Source organism: Lonchura striata, chromosome Z (assembly GCF_050655825.1).
Source record: "Lonchura striata isolate lonStrDom1 chromosome Z, ASM5065582v1, whole genome shotgun sequence".
Lineage (NCBI taxonomy): Eukaryota > Metazoa > Chordata > Aves > Passeriformes > Estrildidae > Lonchura > Lonchura striata.
In genome coordinates, this window is record NC_140740.1 from 35,351,344 (window position 1) to 35,375,831 (window position 24,488).

A 24,488-nucleotide genomic window follows, 5' to 3' on the forward strand; every position below is an offset into this window, starting at 1 on the left:
CATTCAGTGCACAGTCAAGGCAATTGCAAAATCCAGCAGCTGCTCATTCCCAAACACAAGTGCGCTGTTTATGCTCTTGCTTCCCGACAAATTCGGCGCAGCCCTTCTTTTCTGCAGCTGCCACCGAGGTCTCTGCATCCTGGAGCCTCAGAGGACGAGCACGATTTAGCCAGGAGGGGCTGTATCAGGGCGAAGTCAAAACGCAGGAAAGTAGTCCAGGAACACCTGCCATAAGCATGCCAGCCGTGAATTCAAGGGGCACGGAGCTGCAGCCACTGTCCTTTAGCAATCCGAAGAATGCGCACACAAGCCGGCTTCGTTCTTCGCCTCCTACAAGCCACCTCTCTCTGCGGCTCCCGGAGGCGAAGAAGCGGCTGCTTCGTGCACAGATGAGGGCAGCGGCAGCCGCAGGCTCCGAAGCGCGGCTTCGGCAGAAAGACGCCGGGGAGCGGCACTTCCCTCCGGACAGCTCCGGATCGCCGTAGTCTGCGTTCTGACAGGACTGCATCATAGCGAAAAGCTTTGCCAGTGTGTCTCGCAGGGAAAAAGCTTACCAGCACAGCGGACTTATCCCGCTCTTGCCCAGAAACATGGACTTGCCTCACACTCCAAAGACACCGCTCTTTCCTGGGCAGGCTAGGAAATGCTCTCAGATGGCCGTGCTGTCTGCCTGCTCCTGCCCAGCTCGTAGTTTTAGGTGCGCACATCCTAGCCTCGCATTCAGTGCACAGTCAAGGCAATTGCAAAATCAAGAAACTGCTCATTCCCAAACACAAGGCGCTGTTTAGGCCCTTGCTTCCCGACAAATTCGGCGCTGCCCTACTTTTCTGCAGCTGCCACCGAGGTCTCTGCATCCTGGAGCCTCAGAGGACGAGCACGATTTTGCAGGGAGGGGCTGTATCAGGACAAAGTATAAACGCAGGAAAGTAGTCCAGGAACACCTGCCATAAGCATGCCAGCCGTGAATTCAAGGGGCACGGAGCTGCAGCCACTGTCCTTTAGCAATCCGAAGAATGCGCTCACAAGCCGGCTTCGTTCTTCGCCTCCTACAAGCCACCGTCTCTGCAGCTCCCGGAGGCGAAGGAGTGGCTGCTTCGTGCACAGATGAGGACAGCGGCAGCCGCAGGCTCCATAGCGCGGCTTCGGCAGAAAGACGCCGGGGAGCGGCACTTCCCTCCGGACAGCTCCGGACCGCCGTAGTCTGCGTCCTGAGTGTACTGCATTATAGCGAAAAGCTTTGCCAGTATGTCTCGCAGGGAAAAAGCTTACGAGCACAGCGGACTTATCCCGCTCTTGCCCAGAAACATGGACTTGCCTCACACTCCAAAGACATTGCTCTTTCCTAAGCAGGCTAGGAAATGCTCTCAGATGGCCGTGCTGTCTGCCTGCTCCTGCCCAGCTCATAATTTTAGGTGTGCACATCCCAGCCTGGCATTCAGTGCACAGTCAAGGCAATTGCAAAATCCAGCAGCTGCTCATTCCCAAACACAAGTGCGTTGTTTATGCTCTTGCTTCCCGACAAATTCGGCGCAGCCCTTCTTTTCTGCAGCTGCCACCGAGGTCTCTGCATCCTGGAGCCTCAGAGGACGAGCACGATTTTGCCAGGAGAGGCTGTATCAGGGCGAAGTCTAAACGCAGGAAAGTTGTCCAGGAACACCTGCCATAAGCATTGAAGCAGGGAATTGAAGGGGCACGGAGCTGCAGCCACTGTCCTTTAGCACTCCGAAGAATGTGCACACAAGCCGGCTTCGTTCTTCGCCTCGTACAAGCCACCTGTCTCTGCAGCCCCACGGAGGCGAAGAAGCGGCTGCTTCGTGCACAGATGAGGGCAGCGGCAGGTGCAGGCTCCGTAGCGCGGCTTCGGCAGAAAGACGCCGGGGAGCGGCACTTCCCTCCGGACAGCTCCGGATCAGCGTAGTCTGCGTTCTGACAGGACTGCATCATAGCGAAAAGCTTTGCCAGTGTGTCTCGCAGGGGAAAAGCTTACCAGCACAGCGGACTTATCCAGCTCTTGCCCAGAAACATGGACTTGCCTCACACTCCAAAGACACCGCTCTTTCCTGGGCAGGCTAGGAAATGCTCTCAGATGGCCGTGCTGTCTTCCTGCTCCTGCCCAGCTCGTAGTTTTAGGTGCGCACATCCCAGCCTGGCATTCAGTGCACAGTCAAGGCAATTGCAAAATCCAGCAGCTGCTCATTCCCAAACACAAGTGCGCTGTTTATGCTCTTGCTTCCCGACAAATTCGGCGCAGCCCTACTTTTCTGCACCTGCCACCGAGGTCTCTGCATCCTGGAGCCTCAGAGGACGAGCACGATTTTGCAGGGAGGGGCTGTATCAGGGCGAAGTCAAAACGCAGGAAAGTAGTCCAGGAACACCTGCCATAAGCATGCCCGCCGTGAATTCAAGGGGCACGGATCTGCAGCCACTGTCCTTTAGCAATCCGAAGAATGCGCACACAAGCCGGCTTCGTTCTTCGCCTCCTACAAGCCACCTCTCTCTGCTGCTCCCGGAGGCGAAGAAGTGGCTGCTTCGTACACAGATGAGGGCAGCGGCAGCCGCAGGCTCCGAAGCCCGGCTTCGGCAGAAAGACGCCGGGGAGCGCCACTTCCCTCCGGACAGCTCCGGACAGCCGTAGTCTGCGTCCTGAGTGGACTTCATCATAGTGAAAAGCTTTGCCAGTGTGTCTCGCAGGGAAAAAGTTAACCAGCACAGCGGACTTCTCCCGCTCTTGCCAAGAAACATGGACTTGCCTCACACTCCAAAGACACTGCTCTTTTCCGAGTAGACAAGAAAATGCTCTCAGATGGCCGTGCTCGCTGCCTGCTCCTGCCCAGCTCGTAGTTTTAGGTGCGCACATCCCAGCCTGGCATTCAGTGCACAGTCAAGGCAATTGCAAAATCCAGCAGCTGCTCATTCCCAAACACAAGGCGCTGTTTATGCTCTTGCTTCCCGACAAATTCGGCGCAGCCCTTCTTTTCTGCAGCTGCCACCGAGGTCTCTGCATCCTGGAGCCTCAGAGGAGGAGCACGATTTTGCCAGGAGAGGCTGTATCAGGACGAAGTCTAAACGCAGGAAAGTTGTCCAGGAACACCTGCCATAAGCATTGAAGCAGGGAATTGAAGGGGCACGGAGCTGCAGCCACTGTCCTTTAGCAATCCGAAGAATGCGCACACAAGCCGGCTTCGTTCTTCGCCTCGTACAAGCCTCCTCTCTCTGCAGCCCCACGGAGGCGAAGAAGCGGCTGCTTCGTGCACAGATGAGGGCAGCGGCAGGTGCAGGCTCCGAAGCGCGGCTTCGGCAGAAAGACGCCGGGGAGCGGCACTTCCCTCCGGACAGCTCCGGATCGCCGTAGTCTGCGTTCTGACAGGACTGCATCATAGCGAAAAGCTTTGCCAGTGTGTCTCGCAGGGAAAAAGCTTACCAGCACAGCGGACTTATCCCGCTCTTGCCCAGAAACATGGACTTGCCTCACACTCCAAAGACACCGCTCTTTCCTGGGCAGGCTAGGAAATGCTCTCAGATGGCCGTGCTGCCTTCCTGCTCCGGCCCAGCTCGTAGTTTTAGGTGCGCACATCCCAGCCTGGCATTCAGTGCACAGTCAAGGCAATTGCAAAATCCAGCAGCTGCTCATTCCCAAACACAAGGCGCTGTTTATGCTCTTGCTTCCCGACAAATTTGGCGCTGCCCTACTTTTCTGCAGCTGCCACCGAGGTCTCTGCATCCTGGAGCCTCAGAGGACGAGCACGATTTTGCAGGGAGGGGCTGTAGCAGGACAAAGTATAAACGCAGGAAAGTAGTCCAGGAACACCTGCCATAAGCATGCCAGCCGTGAATTGAAGGGGCACGGAGCTGCAGCCACTGTCCTTTAGCAATCCGAAGAATGCGCACACAAGCCGGCTTCGTTCTTCGCCTCCTACAAGCCACCGTCTCTGCGGCTCCCGGAGGCGAAGGAGTGGCTGCTTCGTGTACAGATGAGGGCAGCGGCAGCCGCAGGCTCCGAAGCGCGGCTTCGGCAGAAAGACGCCGGGGAGCGGCACTTCCCTCCGGACAGCTCCGGATCGCCGTAGTCTGCGTCCTGACAGGACTGCATCATAGCGAAAAGCTTTGCCAGTGTGTCTCGCAGGGAAAAAGCTTACCAGCACAGCAGACTTATCCCGCTCTTGCCCAGAAACATGGACTTGCCTCACACTCCAAAGACACTGCTCTTTCCTAAGCAGGCTAGGAAATTCTCTCAGATGGCCGTGCTGTCTGCCTGCTCCTGCCCAGCTCGTAGTTTTAGGTGCGCACAAATCCCAGACTGGCATTCAGTGCACAGTCAAGGCAATTGCAAAATCCAGCAGCTGCTCATTCCCAAACACAAGGCGCTGTTTATGCTCTTGCTTCCCGACAAATTCGGCGCAGCCCTTCTTTTCTGCACCTGCCACCGAGGTCTCTGCATCCTGGAGCCTCAGAGGACGAGCACGATTTTGCAGGGAGGGGCTGTATCAGGGCGAAGTATAAACGCAGGAAAGTAGTCCAGGAACACCTGCCATAAGCATGCCAGCCGTGAATTCAAGGGGCACGGAGCTGCAGCCACTCTCCTTTAGCAGTCCGAAGAATGCGCACACAAGCCGGCTTCGTTCTTCGCCTCGTACAAGCCACCGTCTCTGCGGCTCCCGGAGGCGAAGGAGTGGCTTCTTCGTGCACAGATGAGGGCAGCGGCAGCCGCAGGCTCCGTAGCCTGGCTTCGGCAGAAAGACGCCGGGGAGCGGCACTTCCCTCCGGACAGCTCCGGACCGCCGTAGTCTGCGTCCTGACAGGACTTCATCATAGCGAAAAGCTTTGCCAGTGTGTCTCGCAGGGAAAAAGCTTACCAGCACAGCGGACTTATCCCGCTCTTGCCCAGAAACATGGACTTGCCTCACACTCCAATGACACTGCTCTTTTCCCAGCAGACTAGAAAATTCTCTCAGATGGCCGTGCTCTCTGCCTGCTCCTGCCCAGCTCGTAGTTTTAGGTGCGCACATCCCAGCCTGGCATTCAGTGCACAGTCAAGGCAATTGCAAAATCCAGCAGCTGCTCATTCCCAAACACAAGTGCGCTGTTTATGCTCTTGCTTCCCGACAAATTCGGCGCAGCCCTTCTTTTCTGCAGCTGCCACCGAGGTCTCTGCATCCTGGAGCCTCAGAGGACGAGCACGATTTAGCCAGGAGGGGCTGTATCAGGGCGAAGTCAAAACGCAGGAAAGTAGTCCAGGAACACCTGCCATAAGCATGCCAGCCGTGAATTCAAGGGGCACGGAGCTGCAGCCACTGTCCTTTAGCAATCCGAAGAATGCGCACACAAGCCGGCTTCGTTCTTCGCCTCCTACAAGCCACCTCTCTCTGCGGCTCCCGGAGGCGAAGAAGCGGCTGCTTCGTGCACAGATGAGGGCAGCGGCAGCCGCAGGCTCCGAAGCGCGGCTTCGGCAGAAAGACGCCGGGGAGCGGCACTTCCCTCCGGACAGCTCCGGATCGCCGTAGTCTGCGTTCTGACAGGACTGCATCATAGCGAAAAGCTTTGCCAGTGTGTCTCGCAGGGAAAAAGCTTACCAGCACAGCGGACTTATCCCGCTCTTGCCCAGAAACATGGACTTGCCTCACACTCCAAAGACACCGCTCTTTCCTGGGCAGGCTAGGAAATGCTCTCAGATGGCCGTGCTGTCTGCCTGCTCCTGCCCAGCTCGTAGTTTTAGGTGCGCACATCCTAGCCTCGCATTCAGTGCACAGTCAAGGCAATTGCAAAATCAAGAAACTGCTCATTCCCAAACACAAGGCGCTGTTTAGGCCCTTGCTTCCCGACAAATTCGGCGCTGCCCTACTTTTCTGCAGCTGCCACCGAGGTCTCTGCATCCTGGAGCCTCAGAGGACGAGCACGATTTTGCAGGGAGGGGCTGTATCAGGACAAAGTATAAACGCAGGAAAGTAGTCCAGGAACACCTGCCATAAGCATGCCAGCCGTGAATTCAAGGGGCACGGAGCTGCAGCCACTGTCCTTTAGCAATCCGAAGAATGCGCTCACAAGCCGGCTTCGTTCTTCGCCTCCTACAAGCCACCGTCTCTGCAGCTCCCGGAGGCGAAGGAGTGGCTGCTTCGTGCACAGATGAGGACAGCGGCAGCCGCAGGCTCCATAGCGCGGCTTCGGCAGAAAGACGCCGGGGAGCGGCACTTCCCTCCGGACAGCTCCGGACCGCCGTAGTCTGCGTCCTGAGTGTACTGCATTATAGCGAAAAGCTTTGCCAGTATGTCTCGCAGGGAAAAAGCTTACGAGCACAGCGGACTTATCCCGCTCTTGCCCAGAAACATGGACTTGCCTCACACTCCAAAGACATTGCTCTTTCCTAAGCAGGCTAGGAAATGCTCTCAGATGGCCGTGCTGTCTGCCTGCTCCTGCCCAGCTCATAATTTTAGGTGTGCACATCCCAGCCTGGCATTCAGTGCACAGTCAAGGCAATTGCAAAATCCAGCAGCTGCTCATTCCCAAACACAAGTGCGTTGTTTATGCTCTTGCTTCCCGACAAATTCGGCGCAGCCCTTCTTTTCTGCAGCTGCCACCGAGGTCTCTGCATCCTGGAGCCTCAGAGGACGAGCACGATTTTGCCAGGAGAGGCTGTATCAGGGCGAAGTCTAAACGCAGGAAAGTTGTCCAGGAACACCTGCCATAAGCATTGAAGCAGGGAATTGAAGGGGCACGGAGCTGCAGCCACTGTCCTTTAGCACTCCGAAGAATGTGCACACAAGCCGGCTTCGTTCTTCGCCTCGTACAAGCCACCTGTCTCTGCAGCCCCACGGAGGCGAAGAAGCGGCTGCTTCGTGCACAGATGAGGGCAGCGGCAGGTGCAGGCTCCGTAGCGCGGCTTCGGCAGAAAGACGCCGGGGAGCGGCACTTCCCTCCGGACAGCTCCGGATCAGCGTAGTCTGCGTTCTGACAGGACTGCATCATAGCGAAAAGCTTTGCCAGTGTGTCTCGCAGGGGAAAAGCTTACCAGCACAGCGGACTTATCCAGCTCTTGCCCAGAAACATGGACTTGCCTCACACTCCAAAGACACCGCTCTTTCCTGGGCAGGCTAGGAAATGCTCTCAGATGGCCGTGCTGTCTTCCTGCTCCTGCCCAGCTCGTAGTTTTAGGTGCGCACATCCCAGCCTGGCATTCAGTGCACAGTCAAGGCAATTGCAAAATCCAGCAGCTGCTCATTCCCAAACACAAGTGCGCTGTTTATGCTCTTGCTTCCCGACAAATTCGGCGCAGCCCTACTTTTCTGCAGCTGCCACCGAGGTCTCTGCATCCTGGAGCCTCAGAGGACGAGCACGATTTTGCAGGGAGGGGCTGTATCAGGGCGAAGTCAAAACGCAGGAAAGTAGTCCAGGAACACCTGCCATAAGCATGCCAGCCGTGAATTCAAGGGGCACGGATCTGCAGCCACTGTCCTTTAGCAATCCGAAGAATGCGCACACAAGCCGGCTTCGTTCTTCGCCTCGTACAAGCCACCTCTCTCTGCGGCTCTCGGAGGCGAAGAAGCGGCTGCTTCGTGCACAGATGAGGGCAGCGGCAGCCGCAGGCTCCGAAGCGCGGCTTCGGCAGAAAGACGCCGGGGAGCGGCACTTCCCTCCGGACAGCTCCGGATCGCCGTAGTCTGCGTTCTGACAGGACTGCATCGTAGCGAAAAGCTTTGCCAGTGTGTCTCGCAGGGAAAAAGCTTACCAGCACAGCGGACTTATCCCGCTCTTGCCCAGAAACATGGACTTGCCTCACACTCCAAAGACACCGCTCTTTCCTGGGCAGGCTAGGAAATGCTCTCAGATGGCCGTGCTGTCTGCCTGCTCCTGCCCAGCTCGTAGTTTTAGGTGCGCACATCCTAGCCTCGCATTCAGTGCACATGAAGGCAATTGCAAAATCCAGCAGCTGCTCATTCCCAAACACAAGGCGCTGTTTAGGCCCTTGCTTCCCGACAAATTCGGCGCTGCCCTACTTTTCTGCAGCTGCCACCGAGGTCTCTGCATCCTGGAGCCTCAGAGGACGAGCACGATTTTGCAGGGAGGGGCTGTATCAGGACAAAGTATAAACGCAGGAAAGTAGTCCAGGAACACCTGCCATAAGCATGCCAGCCGTGAATTCAAGGGGCACGGAGCTGCAGCCACTGTCCTTTAGCAATCCGAAGAATGCGCACACAAGCCGGCTTCGTTCTTCGCCTCGTACAAGCCACCGTCTCTGCGGCTCCCGGAGGCGAAGGAGTGGCTGCTTCGTGCACAGATGAGGGCAGCGGCAGCCGCAGGCTCTGTAGCGCGGCTTCGGCAGAAAGACGCCGGGGAGCGCCACTTCCCTCCGGACAGCTCCGGACCGCCGTAGTCTGCGTCCTGAGTGTACTGCATCATAGCGAAAAGCTTTGCCAGTATGTCTCGCAGGGAAAAAGCTTACGAGCACAGCGGACTTATCCCGCTCTTGCCAAGAAACATGGACTTGCCTCACACTCCAAAGACATTGCTCTTTCCTAAGCAGGCTAGGAAATTCTCTCAGATGGCCGTGCTGTCTGCCTGCTCCTGCCCAGCTCATAATTTTAGGTGTGCACATCCCAGCCTGGCATTCAGTGCACAGTCAAGGCAATTGCAAAATCCAGCAGCTGCTCATTCCCAAACACAAGGCGCTGTTTATGCTCTTGCTTCCCGACAAATTCGGCGCAGCCCTTCTTTTCTGCAGCTGCCACCGAGGTCTCTGCATCCTGGAGCCTCAGAGGAGGAGCACGATTTTGCCAGGAGAGGCTGTATCAGGGCGAAGTCTAAACGCAGGAAAGTTGTCCAGGAACACCTGCCATAAGCATTGAAGCAGGGAATTGAAGGGGCACGGAGCTGCAGCCACTGTCCTTTAGCACTCCGAAGAATGTGCACACAAGCCGGCTTCGTTCTTCGCCTCGTACAAGCCACCTGTCTCTGCAGCCCCACGGAGGCGAAGAAGCGGCTGCTTCGTGCACAGATGAGGGCAGCGGCAGGTGCAGGCTCCGTAGCGCGGCTTCGGCAGAAAGACGCCGGGGAGCGGCACTTCCCTCCGGACAGCTCCGGATCAGCGTAGTCTGCGTTCTGACAGGACTGCATCATAGCGAAAAGCTTTGCCAGTGTGTCTCGCAGGGAAAAAGCTTACCAGCACAGCGGACTTATCCCGCTCTTGCCCAGAAACATGGACTTGCCTCACACTCCAAAGACACCGCTCTTTCCTGGGCAGGCTAGGAAATGCTCTCAGATGGCCGTGCTGTCTGCCTGCTCCTGCCCAGCTCGTAGTTTTAGGTGCGCACATCCCAGCCTGGCATTCAGTGCCCAATGAAGTCAATTGCAAAATCAAGAAACTGCTCATTCCCAAACACAAGGCGCTGTTTAGGCCCTTGCTTCCCGACAAATTCGGCGCAGCCCTACTTTTCTGCAGCTGCCACCGAGGTCTCTGCATCCTGGAGCCTCAGAGGACGAGCACGATTTTGCAGGGAGGGGCTGTATCAGGACAAAGTATAAACGCAGGAAAGTAGTCCAGGAACACCTGCCATAAGCATGCCAGCCGTGAATTCAAGGGACACGGAGCTGCAGCCACTGTCCTTTAGCAATCCGAAGAATGCGCACACAAGCCGGCTTCGTTCTTCGCCTCCTACAAGCCACCGTCTCTGCGGCTCCCGGAGGCGAAGAAGCGGCTGCTTCGTGCACAGATGAGGGCAGCGGCAGCCGCAGGCTCTGTAGCGCGGCTTCGGCAGAAAGACGCCGGGGAGCGCCACTTCCCTCCGGACAGCTCCGGACCGCCGTAGTCTGCGTCCTGAGTGGACTGCATCATAGCGAAAAGCTTTGCCAGTGTGTCTCGCAGGGAAAAAGCTTACCAGCACAGCAGACTTATCCCGCTCTTGCCCAGAAACATGGACTTGCCTCACATTCCAAAGACACTGCTCTTTCCTAAGCAAGCTAGGAAATGCTCTCAGATGGCCGTGCTGTCTGCCTGCTCCTGCCCAGCTCGTAGTTTTAGGTGCGCACATCCCAGCCTGGCATTCAGTGCACAGTCAAGGCAATTGCAAAATCCAGCAGCTGCTCATTCCCAAACACAAGGCGCTGTTTATGCTCTTGCTTCCCGACAAATTCGGCGCAGCCCTTCTTTTCTGCACCTGCCACCGAGGTCTCTGCATCCTGGAGCCTCAGAGGACGAGCACGATTTAGCCAGGAGGGGCTGTATCAGGGCGAAGTCAAAACGCAGGAAAGTAGTCCAGGAACACCTGCCATAAGCATTGCAGCAGTGAATTGATGCGGCACGGAGCTGCAGCCACTGTCCTTTAGCACTCCGAAGAATGCGCACACAAGCCGGCTTCGTTCTTCGCCTCGTACAAGCCACCGCTTTCAGCGGCTCTCGGAGGTGAAGAAGCGGCTGCTTCGTGCACAGATGAGGGCTGCGGCAGCCGCAGGCTCCGAAGCGTGGCTTCGGCAGAAAGACGCCGGGGAGCGCCACTTCCCTCCGGACAGCTCCGGACCGCCATAGTCTGTGTCCTGAGTGGACTGCATCTTAGCGAAAAGCTTTGCCAGTGTGACTCGCTGGCAAAATTTTACCAGCACAGCGGACTTATGCCGCTCTTGCCCAGAAACATGGACTTGCCTCACACTCCAAAGACACTGCTCTTTCCTAAGCAGGCTAGGAAATGCTCTCAGATGGCCATGCTCTCTGCCTGCTCCTGCCCAGCTCGTAGTTTTAGGTGCGCACATCCCAGCCTGGCATTCAGTGCACAGTGTAGGCAATTGCAAAATCCAGCAGCTGCTCATTCCCAAACACAAGGCGCTGTTTATGCTCTTGCTTCCCGACAAATTCGGCGCAGCCCTTCTTTTCTGCAGCTGCCACCGAGGTCTCTGCATCCCGGAGCCTCAGAGGACGAGCACGATTTAGCCAGGAGGGGCTGTATCAGGGCGAAGTCTAAACGCAGGAAAGTAGTCCTGGAACACCTGCCATAAGCATGCCAGCCGTGAATAGATGCGGCACGGAGCTGCAGCCACTGTCCTTTAGCAGTCCGAAGAATGCGCACACAAGCCGGCTTCGTTCTTCGCCTCCTACAAGCCACCGTCTCTGCGGCTCCCGGAGGCGAAGGAGTGGCTTCTTCGTGCACAGATGAGGGCAGCGGCAGCCGCAGGCTCCATAGCCTGGCTTCGGCAGAAAGACGCCGGGGAGCGCCACTTCCCTCCGGACAGCTCCGGACAGCCGTAGTCTGCGTCCTGACAGGACTGCATCATAGCAAAAAGCTTAGCCGGTGTGTCTCGCAGGGAAAAAGCTTACCAGCACAGCGGAATTATCCCGCTCTTGCCAAGAAACATGGACTTGCCTCACACTCCAAAGACACTGCTCTTTCCTAAGCAGGCTAGGAAATTCTCTCAGATGGCCGTGCTGTCTGCCTGCTCCTGCCCAGCTCGTAGTTTTAGGTGCGCACATCCCAGCCTGGCATTCAGTGCACAGTCAAGGCAATTGCAAAATCCAGCAGCTGCTCATTCCCAAACACAAGTGCGCTGTTTATGCTCTTGCTTCCCGACAAATTCGGCGCAGCCCTTCTTTTCTGCACCTGCCACCGAGGTCTCTGCATCCTGGAGCCTCAGAGGACGAGCACGATTTAGCCAGGAGGGGCTGTATCAGGGCGAAGTCAAAAGGCAGGAAAGTAGTCCAGGAACACCTGCCATAAGCATGCCAGCCGTGAATTCAAGGGGCACGGAGCTGCAGCCACTGTCCTTTAGCAATCCGAAGAATGCGCACACAAGCCGGCTTCGTTCTTCGCCTCGTACAAGCCACCTCTCTCTGCGGCTCCCGGAGGCGAAGAAGCGGCTGCTTCGTGCACAGATGAGGGCAGCGGCAGCCGCAGGCTCCGAAGCGCGGCTTCGGCAGAAAGACGCCGGGGAGCGGCACTTCCCTCCGGACAGCTCCGGATCGCCGTAGTCTGCGTTCTGACAGGACTGCATCGTAGCGAAAAGCTTTGCCAGTGTGTCTCGCAGGGAAAAAGCTTACCAGCACAGCGGACTTATCCCGCTCTTGCCCAGAAACATGGACTTGCCTCACACTCCAAAGACACCGCTCTTTCCTGGGCAGGCTAGGAAATGCTCTCAGATGGCCGTGCTGTCTGCCTGCTCCTGCCCAGCTCGTAGTTTTAGGTGCGCACATCCTAGCCTGGCATTCAGTGCACAGTCAAGGCAATTGCAAAATCAAGAAACTGCTCATTCCCAAACACAAGGCGCTGTTTAGGCCCTTGCTTCCCGACAAATTCGGCGCTGCCCTTCTTTTCTGCAGCTGCCACCGAGGTCTCTGCATCCCAGGCCCTCAGAGGAGGACCACGATTTTGCAGGGAGGGGCTGTATCAGGACAAAGTCTAAACGCAGGAAAGTAGTCCAGGAACACCTGCCATAAGCATGCCAGCCGTGAATTCAAGGGGCACGGAGCTGCAGCCACTGTCCTTTAGCAATCCGAAGAATGCGCTCACAAGCCGGCTTCGTTCTTCGCCTCCTACAAGCCACCGTCTCTGCAGCTCCCGGAGGCGAAGGAGTGGCTGCTTCGTGCACAGATGAGGACAGCGGCAGCCGCAGGCTCCATAGCGCGGCTTCGGCAGAAAGACGCCGGGGAGCGGCACTTCCCTCCGGACAGCTCCGGACCGCCGTAGTCTGCGTCCTGAGTGTACTGCATTATAGCGAAAAGCTTTGCCAGTATGTCTCGCAGGGAAAAAGCTTACGAGCACAGCGGACTTATGCCGCTCTTGCCCAGAAACATGGACTTGCCTCACACTCCAAAGACATTGCTCTTTCCTAAGCAGGCTAGGAAATGCTCTCAGATGGCCGTGCTGTCTGCCTGCTCCTGCCCAGCTCATAATTTTAGGTGTGCACATCCCAGCCTGGCATTCAGTGCACAGTCAAGGCAATTGCAAAATCCAGCAGCTGCTCATTCCCAAACACAAGTGCGTTGTTTATGCTCTTGCTTCCCGACAAATTCGGCGCAGCCCTTCTTTTCTGCAGCTGCCACCGAGGTCTCTGCATCCTGGAGCCTCAGAGGACGAGCACGATTTTGCCAGGAGAGGCTGTATCAGGGCGAAGTCTAAACGCAGGAAAGTTGTCCAGGAACACCTGCCATAAGCATTGAAGCAGGGAATTGAAGGGGCACGGAGCTGCAGCCACTGTCCTTTAGCACTCCGAAGAATGTGCACACAAGCCGGCTTCGTTCTTCGCCTCGTACAAGCCACCTGTCTCTGCAGCCCCACGGAGGCGAAGAAGCGGCTGCTTCGTGCACAGATGAGGGCAGCGGCAGGTGCAGGCTCCGTAGCGCGGCTTCGGCAGAAAGACGCCGGGGAGCGGCACTTCCCTCCGGACAGCTCCGGATCAGCGTAGTCTGCGTTCTGACAGGACTGCATCATAGCGAAAAGCTTTGCCAGTGTGTCTCGCAGGGGAAAAGCTTACCAGCACAGCGGACTTATCCAGCTCTTGCCCAGAAACATGGACTTGCCTCACACTCCAAAGACACCGCTCTTTCCTGGGCAGGCTAGGAAATGCTCTCAGATGGCCGTGCTGTCTTCCTGCTCCTGCCCAGCTCGTAGTTTTAGGTGCGCACATCCCAGCCTGGCATTCAGTGCACAGTCAAGGCAATTGCAAAATCCAGCAGCTGCTCATTCCCAAACACAAGTGCGCTGTTTATGCTCTTGCTTCCCGACAAATTCGGCGCAGCCCTTCTTTTCTGCAGCTGCCACCGAGGTCTCTGCATCCTGGAGCCTCAGAGGACGAGCACGATTTTGCAGGGAGGGGCTGTATCAGGGCGAAGTCAAAACGCAGGAAAGTAGTCCAGGAACACCTGCCATAAGCATGCCAGCCGTGAATTCAAGGGGCACGGATCTGCAGCCACTGTCCTTTAGCAATCCGAAGAATGCGCACACAAGCCGGCTTCGTTCTTCGCCTCGTACAAGCCACCTCTCTCTGCGGCTCTCGGAGGCGAAGAAGCGGCTGCTTCGTGCACAGATGAGGGCAGCGGCAGCCGCAGGCTCCGAAGCGCGGCTTCGGCAGAAAGACGCCGGGGAGCGGCACTTCCCTCCGGACAGCTCCGGATCGCCGTAGTCTGCGTTCTGACAGGACTGCATCGTAGCGAAAAGCTTTGCCAGTGTGTCTCGCAGGGAAAAAGCTTACCAGCACAGCGGACTTATCCCGCTCTTGCCCAGAAACATGGACTTGCCTCACACTCCAAAGACACCGCTCTTTCCTGGGCAGGCTAGGAAATGCTCTCAGATGGCCGTGCTGTCTGCCTGCTCCTGCCCAGCTCGTAGTTTTAGGTGCGCACATCCTAGCCTCGCATTCAGTGCACATGAAGGCAATTGCAAAATCCAGCAGCTGCTCATTCCCAAACACAAGGCGCTGTTTAGGCCCTTGCTTCCCGACAAATTCGGCGCTGCCCTACTTTTCTGCAGCTGCCACCGAGGTCTCTGCATCCTGGAGCCTCAGAGGACGAGCACGATTTTGCAGGGAGGGGCTGTATCAGGACAAAGTATAAACGCAGGAAAGTAGTCCAGGAACACCTGCCATAAGCATGCCAGCCGTGAATTCAAGGGGCACGGAGCTGCAGCCACTGTCCTTTAGCAATCCGAAGAATGCGCTCACAAGCCGGCTTCGTTCTTCGCCTCGTACAAGCCACCGTCTCTGCGGCTCCCGGAGGCGAAGGAGTGGCTGCTTCGTGCACAGATGAGGGCAGCGGCAGCCGCAGGCTCTGTAGCGCGGCTTCGGCAGAAAGACGCCGGGGAGCGGCACTTCCCTCCGGACAGCTCCGGACCGCCGTAGTCTGCGTCCTGAGTGTACTGCATCATAGCGAAAAGCTTTGCCAGTATGTCTCGCAGGGAAAAAGCTTACGAGCACAGCGGACTTATCCCGCTCTTGCCAAGAAACATGGACTTGCCTCACACTCCAAAGACATTGCTCTTTCCTAAGCAGGCTAGGAAATTCTCTCAGATGGCCGTGCTGTCTGCCTGCTCCTGCCCAGCTCATAATTTTAGGTGTGCACATCCCAGCCTGGCATTCAGTGCACAGTCAAGGCAATTGCAAAATCCAGCAGCTGCTCATTCCCAAACACAAGGCGCTGTTTATGCTCTTGCTTCCCGACAAATTCGGCGCAGCCCTTCTTTTCTGCAGCTGCCACCGAGGTCTCTGCATCCTGGAGCCTCAGAGGAGGAGCACGATTTTGCCAGGAGAGGCTGTATCAGGGCGAAGTCTAAACGCAGGAAAGTTGTCCAGGAACACCTGCCATAAGCATTGAAGCAGGGAATTGAAGGGGCACGGAGCTGCAGCCACTGTCCTTTAGCACTCCGAAGAATGTGCACACAAGCCGGCTTCGTTCTTCGCCTCGTACAAGCCACCTGTCTCTGCAGCCCCACGGAGGCGAAGAAGCGGCTGCTTCGTGCACAGATGAGGGCAGCGGCAGGTGCAGGCTCCGTAGCGCGGCTTCGGCAGAAAGACGCCGGGGAGCGGCACTTCCCTCCGGACAGCTCCGGATCAGCGTAGTCTGCGTTCTGACAGGACTGCATCATAGCGAAAAGCTTTGCCAGTGTGTCTCGCAGGGAAAAAGCTTACCAGCACAGCGGACTTATCCCGCTCTTGCCCAGAAACATGGACTTGCCTCACACTCCAAAGACACCGCTCTTTCCTGGGCAGGCTAGGAAATGCTCTCAGATGGCCGTGCTGTCTGCCTGCTCCTGCCCAGCTCGTAGTTTTAGGTGCGCACATCCCAGCCTGGCATTCAGTGCCCAATGAAGTCAATTGCAAAATCAAGAAACTGCTCATTCCCAAACACAAGGCGCTGTTTAGGCCCTTGCTTCCCGACAAATTCGGCGCAGCCCTACTTTTCTGCAGCTGCCACCGAGGTCTCTGCATCCTGGAGCCTCAGAGGACGAGCACGATTTTGCAGGGAGGGGCTGTATCAGGACAAAGTCTAAACGCAGGAAAGTAGTCCAGGAACACCTGCCATAAGCATGCCAGCCGTGAATTCAAGGGGCACGGAGCTGCAGCCACTGTCCTTTAGCAATCCGAAGAATGCGCACACAAGCCGGCTTCGTTCTTCGCCTCCTACAAGCCACCGTCTCTGCGGCTCCCGGAGGCGAAGAAGCGGCTGCTTCGTGCACAGATGAGGGCAGCGGCAGCCGCAGGCTCTGTAGCGCGGCTTCGGCAGAAAGACGCCGGGGAGCGGCACTTCCCTCCGGACAGCTCCGGACCGCCGTAGTCTGCGTCCTGAGTGTACTGCATCATAGCGAAAAGCTTTGCCAGTATGTCTCGCAGGGAAAAAGCTTACGAGCACAGCGGACTTATCCCGCTCTTGCCAAGAAACATGGACTTGCCTCACACTCCAAAGACATTGCTCTTTCCTAAGCAGGCTAGGAAATTCTCTCAGATGGCCGTGCTGTCTGCCTGCTCCTGCCCAGCTCATAATTTTAGGTGTGCACATCCCAGCCTGGCATTCAGTGCACAGTCAAGGCAATTGCAAAATCCAGCAGCTGCTCATTCCCAAACACAAGGCGCTGTTTATGCTCTTGCTTCCCGACAAATTCGGCGCAGCCCTTCTTTTCTGCAGCTGCCACCGAGGTCTCTGCATCCTGGAGCCTCAGAGGAGGAGCACGATTTTGCCAGGAGAGGCTGTATCAGGGCGAAGTCTAAACGCAGGAAAGTTGTCCAGGAACACCTGCCATAAGCATTGAAGCAGGGAATTGAAGGGGCACGGAGCTGCAGCCACTGTCCTTTAGCACTCCGAAGAATGTGCACACAAGCCGGCTTCGTTCTTCGCCTCGTACAAGCCACCTGTCTCTGCAGCCCCACGGAGGCGAAGAAGCGGCTGCTTCGTGCACAGATGAGGGCAGCGGCAGGTGCAGGCTCCGTAGCGCGGCTTCGGCAGAAAGACGCCGGGGAGCGGCACTTCCCTCCGGACAGCTCCGGATCAGCGTAGTCTGCGTTCTGACAGGACTGCATCATAGCGAAAAGCTTTGCCAGTGTGTCTCGCAGGGAAAAAGCTTACCAGCACAGCGGACTTATCCCGCTCTTGCCCAGAAACATGGACTTGCCTCACACTCCAAAGACACCGCTCTTTCCTGGGCAGGCTAGGAAATGCTCTCAGATGGCCGTGCTGTCTGCCTGCTCCTGCCCAGCTCGTAGTTTTAGGTGCGCACATCCCAGCCTGGCATTCAGTGCCCAATGAAGTCAATTGCAAAATCAAGAAACTGCTCATTCCCAAACACAAGGCGCTGTTTAGGCCCTTGCTTCCCGACAAATTCGGCGCAGCCCTACTTTTCTGCAGCTGCCACCGAGGTCTCTGCATCCTGGAGCCTCAGAGGACGAGCACGATTTTGCAGGGAGGGGCTGTATCAGGACAAAGTATAAACGCAGGAAAGTAGTCCAGGAACACCTGCCATAAGCATGCCAGCCGTGAATTCAAGGGGCACGGAGCTGCAGCCACTGTCCTTTAGCAATCCGAAGAATGCGCACACAAGCCGGCTTCGTTCTTCGCCTCCTACAAGCCACCGTCTCTGCGGCTCCCGGAGGCGAAGAAGCGGCTGCTTCGTGCACAGATGAGGGCAGCGGCAGCCGCAGGCTCTGTAGCGCGGCTTCGGCAGAAAGACGCCGGGGAGCGCCACTTCCCTCCGGACAGCTCCGGACCGCCGTAGTCTGCGTCCTGAGTGGACTGCATCATAGCGAAAAGCTTTGCCAGTGTGTCTCGCAGGGAAAAAGCTTACCAGCACAGCAGACTTATCCCGCTCTTGCCCAGAAACATGGACTTGCCTCACATTCCAAAGACACTGCTCTTTCCTAAGCAAGCTAGGAAATGCTCTCAGATGGCCGTGCTCTCTGCCTGCTCCTGCCCAGCTCGTAGTTTTAGATGCGCACATCCCAGCCTGGCATTCAGTGCACAGTCAAGGCAATTGCAAAATCCAGCAGCTGCTCATTCCCAAACACAAGGCGCTGTTTATGCTCTTGCTTCCCGACAAATTCGGCGCAGCCCTTCTTTTCTGCACCTGCCACCGAGGTCTCTGCATCCTGGAGCCTCAGAGGACGAGCACGATTTAGCCAGGAGGGGCTGTATCAGGGCGAAGTCAAAACGCAGGAAAGTAGTCCAGGAACACCTGCCATAAGCATTGCAGCAGTGAATTGATGCGGCACGGAGCTGCAGCCACTGTCCTTTAGCAGTCCGAAGAATGCGCACACAAGCCGGCTTCGTTCTTCGCCTCGTACAAGCCACCGCTTTCAGCGGCTCTCGGAGGTGAAGAAGCGGCTGCTTCGTGCACAGATGAGGGCTGCGGCAGCCGCAGGCTCCGAAGCGTGGCTTCGGCAGAAAGACGCCGGGGAGCGCCACTTCCCTCCGGACAGCTCCGGACCGCCATAGTCTGTGTCCTGAGTGGACTGCATCTTAGCGAAAAGCTTTGCCAGTGTGACTCGCTGGCAAAATTTTACCAGCACAGCGGACTTATGCCGCTCTTGCCCAGAAACATGGACTTGCCTCACACTCCAAAGACACTGCTCTTTCCTAAGCAGGCTAGGAAATGCTCTCAGATGGCCATGCTCTCTGCCTGCTCCTGCCCAGCTCGTAGTTTTAGGTGCGCACATCCCAGCCTGGCATTCAGTGCACAGTCAAGGCAATTGCAAAATCCAGCAGCTGCTCATTCCCAAACACAAGGCGCTGTTTATGCTCTTGCTTCCCGACAAATTCGGCGCAGCCCTTCTTTTCTGCAGCTGCCACCGAGGTCTCTGCATCCCGGAGCCTCAGAGGACGAGCACGATTTAGCCAGGAGGGGCTGTATCAGGGCGAAGTCTAAACGCAGGAAAGTAGTCCTGGAACACCTGCCATAAGCATGCCAGCCGTGAATAGATGCGGCACGGAGCTGCAGCCACTGTCCTTTAGCAGTCCGAAGAATGCGCACACAAGCCGGCTTCGTTCTTCGCCTCCTACAAGCCACCGTCTCTGCGGCTCCCGGAGGCGAAGGAGTGGCTTCTTCGTGCACAGATGAGGGCAGCGGCAGCCGCAGGCTCCATAGCCTGGCTTCGGCAGAAAGACGCCGGGGAGCGCCACTTCCCTCCGGACAGCTCCGGACCGCCGTAGTCTGCGTCCTGACAGGACTGCATCATAGCAAAAAGCTTAGCCGGTGTGTCTCGCAGGGAAAAAGCTTACCAGCACAGCGGACTTATCCCGCTCTTGCCAAGAAACATGGACTTGCCTCACACTCCAAAGACACTGCTCTTTCCTAAGCAGGCTAGGAAATTCTCTCAGATGGCCGTGCTGTCTGCCTGCTCCTGCCCAGCTCGTAGTTTTAGGTGCGCACATCCCAGCCTGGCATTCAGTGCACAGTCAAGGCAATTGCAAAATCCAGCAGCTGCTCATTCCCAAACACAAGTGCGCTGTTTATGCTCTTGCTTCCCGACAAATTCGGCGCAGCCCTTCTTTTCTGCACCTGCCACCGAGGTCTCTGCATCCTGGAGCCTCAGAGGACGAGCACGATTTAGCCAGGAGGGGCTGTATCAGGGCGAAGTCAAAAGGCAGGAAAGTAGTCCAGGAACACCTGCCATAAGCATGCCAGCCGTGAATTCAAGGGGCACGGAGCTGCAGCCACTGTCCTTTAGCAATCCGAAGAATGCGCACACAAGCCGGCTTCGTTCTTCGCCTCGTACAAGCCACCTCTCTCTGCGGCTATCGGAGGCGAAGAAGCGGCTGCTTCGTGCACAGATGAGGGCAGCGGCAGCCGCAGGCTCCGAAGCGCGGCTTCGGCAGAAAGACGCCGGGGAGCGGCACTTCCCTCCGGACAGCTCCGGATCGCCGTAGTCTGCGTTCTGACAGGACTGCATCGTAGCGAAAAGCTTTGCCAGTGTGTCTCGCAGGGAAAAAGCTTACCAGCACAGCGGACTTATCCCGCTCTTGCCCAGAAACATGGACTTGCCTCACACTCCAAAGACACCGCTCTTTCCTGGGCAGGCTAGGAAATGCTCTCAGATGGCCGTGCTGTCTGCCTGCTCCTGCCCAGCTCGTAGTTTTAGGTGCGCACATCCTAGCCTGGCATTCAGTGCACAGTCAAGGCAATTGCAAAATCAAGAAACTGCTCATTCCCAAACACAAGGCGCTGTTTAGGCCCTTGCTTCCCGACAAATTCGGCGCTGCCCTTCTTTTCTGCAGCTGCCACCGAGGTCTCTGCATCCCAGGCCCTCAGAGGAGGACCACGATTTTGCAGGGAGGGGCTGTATCAGGACAAAGTCTAAACGCAGGAAAGTAGTCCAGGAACACCTGCCATAAGCATGCCAGCCGTGAATTCAAGGGGCACGGAGCTGCAGCCACTGTCCTTTAGCAATCCGAAGAATGCGCTCACAAGCCGGCTTCGTTCTTCGCCTCCTACAAGCCACCGTCTCTGCGGTGCCCGGAGGCGAAGGAGTGGCTGCTTCGTGCACAGATGAGGACAGCGGCAGCCGCAGGCTCCGAAGCGCGGCTTCGGCAGAAAGACGCCGGGGAGCGCCACTTCCCTCCGGACAGCTCCGGACCGCCGTAGTCTGCGTCCTGAGTGTACTGCATCATAGCGAAAAGCTTTGCCAGTATGTCTCGCAGGGAAAAAGCTTACGAGCACAGCGGACTTATCCCGCTCTTGCCCAGAAACATGGACTTGCCTCACACTCCAAAGACATTGCTCTTTCCTAAGCAGGCTAGGAAATGCTCTCAGATGGCCGTGCTGTCTGCCTGCTCCTGCCCAGCTCATAATTTTAGGTGTGCACATCCCAGCCTGGCATTCAGTGCACAGTCAAGGCAATTGCAAAATCCAGCAGCTGCTCATTCCCAAACACAAGTGCGTTGTTTATGCTCTTGCTTCCAGACAAATTCGGCGCTGCCCTTCTTTTCTGCACCTGCCACCGAGGTCTCTGCATCCTGGAGCCTCAGAGGACGAGCACGATTTAGCCAGGAGAGGCTGTATCAGGGCGAAGTCTAAACGCAGGAAAGTTGTCCAGGATCACCTGCCATAAGCATTGAAACAGGGAATTGAAGGGGCACGGAGCTGCAGCCACTGTCCTTTAGCAATCCGAAGAATGTGCACACAAGCCGGCTTCGTTCTTCGCCTCGTACAAGCCACCGCTTTCAGCGGCTCTCGGAGGTGAAGAAGCGGCTGCTTCGTGCACAGATGAGGGCTGCGGCAGCCGCAGGCTCCGAAGCGTGGCTTCGGCAGAAAGACGCCGGGGAGCGCCACTTCCCTCCGGACAGCTCCGGACCGCCGTAGTCTGTGTCCTGACAGGACTGCATCATAGCGAAAAGCTTTGCCAGTGTGACTCGCTGCAAAATTTTACCAGCACAGCGGACTTATCCCGCTCTTGCCCAGAAACATGGACTTGCCTCACACTCCAAAGACACTGCTCTTTTCCGAGCAGACTAGAAAATGCTCTCAGATGGCCGTGCTCTCTGCCTGCTCCTGCCCAGCTCATAATTTTAGGTGTGCACATCCCAGCCTGGCATTCAGTGCACAGTCAAGGCAATTGCAAAATCCAGCAGCTGCTCATTCCCAAACACAAGTGCGCTGTTTATGCTCTTGCTTCCCGACAAATTCGGCGCAGCCCTTCTTTTCTGCAGCTTCCACCGAGGTCTCTGCAGCCTGGAGCCTCAGAGGACGAGCACGATTTAGCCAGGAGAGGCTGTATCAGGGCGAATTCTAAACGCAGGAAAGTAGTCCAGGAACACCTGCCATAAGCATGCCAGCTGTGAATTGAGGCGGCACGGAGCTGCAGCCACTGTCCTTTAGCAGTCCGAAGAATGCGCACACAAGCCGGCCTCGTTCTTCGCCTCGTACAAGCCACCGCTTTCAGCGGCTCTCGGAGGTGAAGAAGCGGCTGCTTCGTGCACAGATGAGGACAGCGGCAGCCGCAGGCTCCGAAGCCTGGCTTCGGCAGAAAGACGCCGGGGAGCGCCACTTCCCTCCGGACAGATCCGGACAGCCGTAGTCTGCGTCCTGAGTGGACTTCATCATAGCGAAAAGCTTTGCCAGTGTGACTCGCAGGGAAAAAGCTTACCAGCACAGCGGACTTATCCCGATCTTGCCCAGAAACATGGACTTGCCTCACACTCCAAAGACATTGCTCTTTCCTAAGCAGGCTAGGAAATGCTCTCAGATGGCCGTGCTCGCTGCCTGCTCCTGCCCAGCTCGTAGTTTTAGGTGCGCACTTCCACCCTGGCATTCAGTGCACAGTGAAGGCAATTGCAAAATCCAGCAGCTGCTCATTCCCAAACACAAGGCGTTGTTTATGCTCTTGCTTCCCGAGAAATTCGGCACAGACCTTATTTTCTGCACCTGCCACCGAGGTCTCTGCATCCCAGGCCCTCAGAGGAGGACCACGATTTAGCCAGGAGGGGCTGTATCAGGACAAAGTATAAACGCAGGAAAGTAGTACTGGAACACCTGCCATAAGCATGCCAGCCGTGAATTCAAGGGGCACGGAGCTGCAGCCACTGTCCTTTAGCAATCCGAAGAATGCGCACACAAGCCGGCTTCGTTCTTCGCCTCCTACAAGCCACCGTCTCTGCGGCTCCCGGAGGCGAAGAAGCGGCTGCTTCGTGCACAGATGAGGGCTGCGGCAGCCGCAGGCTCTGAAGCGCGGCTTCAGCAGAAAGACGCCGGGGAGCGCCACTTCCCTCCGGACAGCTCCGGACCGCCGTAGTCTGCGTCCTGAGTGGACTGCATCGTAGCGAAAAGCTTTGCCAGTGTGTCTCGCACGAAAATAGCTTACCAGCACAGCGGCATTATCCCGATCTTCCCCGGAAACATGGACTTGCCTCACACTCCAAAGACATTGCTCTTTCCTGGGCAGGCTAGGAAATGCTCTCAGATGGCCATGCTCTCTGCCTGCTCCTGCCCAGCTCGTAGTTTTAGGTGCGCACATCCCAGCCTGGCATTCAGTGCACAGTCAAGGCAATTGCAAAATCCAGCAGCTGCTCATTCCCAACAATAAGGCGCTGTTTATGCTCTTGCTTCCAGACAAATTCGGCGCTGCCCTTCTTTTCTGCAGCTGCCACCGTGGTCTCTGCATCCTGGAGCCTCAGAGGACGAGCACGATTTTGACAGGAGGGGCTGTATCAGGGCGAAGTCAAAACGCAGGAAAGTAGTCCAGGAACACCTTCCATAAGCATGCCAGCAGTGAATTGAGGGGGAAGAGAGCTCCAGCCACTGTCCTTTAGCAGTCCGAAGAATGCGCACACAAGCCGGCTTCGTTCTTCGCCTCGTACAAGCCACCTCTCTCTGCGACTCCCGGAGGCGAAGGAGCGGCTGCTTCGTGCACAGATGAGGGCAGCGGCAGCCGCAGGCTCCGTAGCGCAGCTTCAGCAGAAAGACGCCGGGGAGTGCCACTTCCCTCCGGACAGCTCCGGACAGCCGTAGTCTGCGTTCTGACAGGACTGCATCTTAGCCAAAAGCTTTGCCAGTGTGACTCGCAGAGAAAAAGCTTACCAGCACAGCGGACTTATCCAGCTCTTGCCCAGAAACATGGACTTGCCTCACATTCCAAAGACATTGCTCTTTCCTAAGCAGGCTAGGAAATGCTCTCAGATGGCCGTGCTCGCTGCCTGCTCCTGCCCAGCTCATAATTTTAGGTGTGCACATCCCAGCCTGGCATTCAGTGCACAGTCAAGGCAATTGCAAAATCCAGCAGCTGCTCATTCCCAAACACAAGTGCGCTGTTTATGCTCTTGCTTCCCGACAAATTCGGCGCAGCCCTTCTTTTCTGCAGCTGCCACCGAGGTCTCTGCATCCTGGAGCCTCAGAGGACGAGCACGATTTTGCAGGGAGGGGCTGTATCAGGGCGAAGTCAAAACGCAGGAAAGTAGTCCAGGAACACCTGCCATAAGCATGCCAGCCGTGAATTCAAGGGGCACGGATCTGCAGCCACTGTCCTTTAGCAATCCGAAGAATGCGCACACAAGCCGGCTTCGTTCTTCGCCTCGTACAAGCCACCTCTCTCTGCGGCTCTCGGAGGCGAAGAAGCGGCTGCTTCGTGCACAGATGAGGGCAGCGGCAGCCGCAGGCTCCGAAGCGCGGCTTCGGCAGAAAGACGCCGGGGAGCGGCACTTCCCTCCGGACAGCTCCGGATCGCCGTAGTCTGCGTTCTGACAGGACTGCATCGTAGCGAAAAGCTTTGCCAGTGTGTCTCGCAGGGAAAAAGCTTACCAGCACAGCGGACTTATCCCGCTCTTGCCCAGAAACATGGACTTGCCTCACACTCCAAAGACACCGCTCTTTCCTGGGCAGGCTAGGAAATGCTCTCAGATGGCCGTGCTGTCTGCCTGCTCCTGCCCAGCTCGTAGTTTTAGGTGCGCACATCCTAGCCTCGCATTCAGTGCACATGAAGGCAATTGCAAAATCCAGCAGCTGCTCATTCCCAAACACAAGGCGCTGTTTAGGCCCTTGCTTCCCGACAAATTCGGCGCTGCCCTACTTTTCTGCAGCTGCCACCGAGGTCTCTGCATCCTGGAG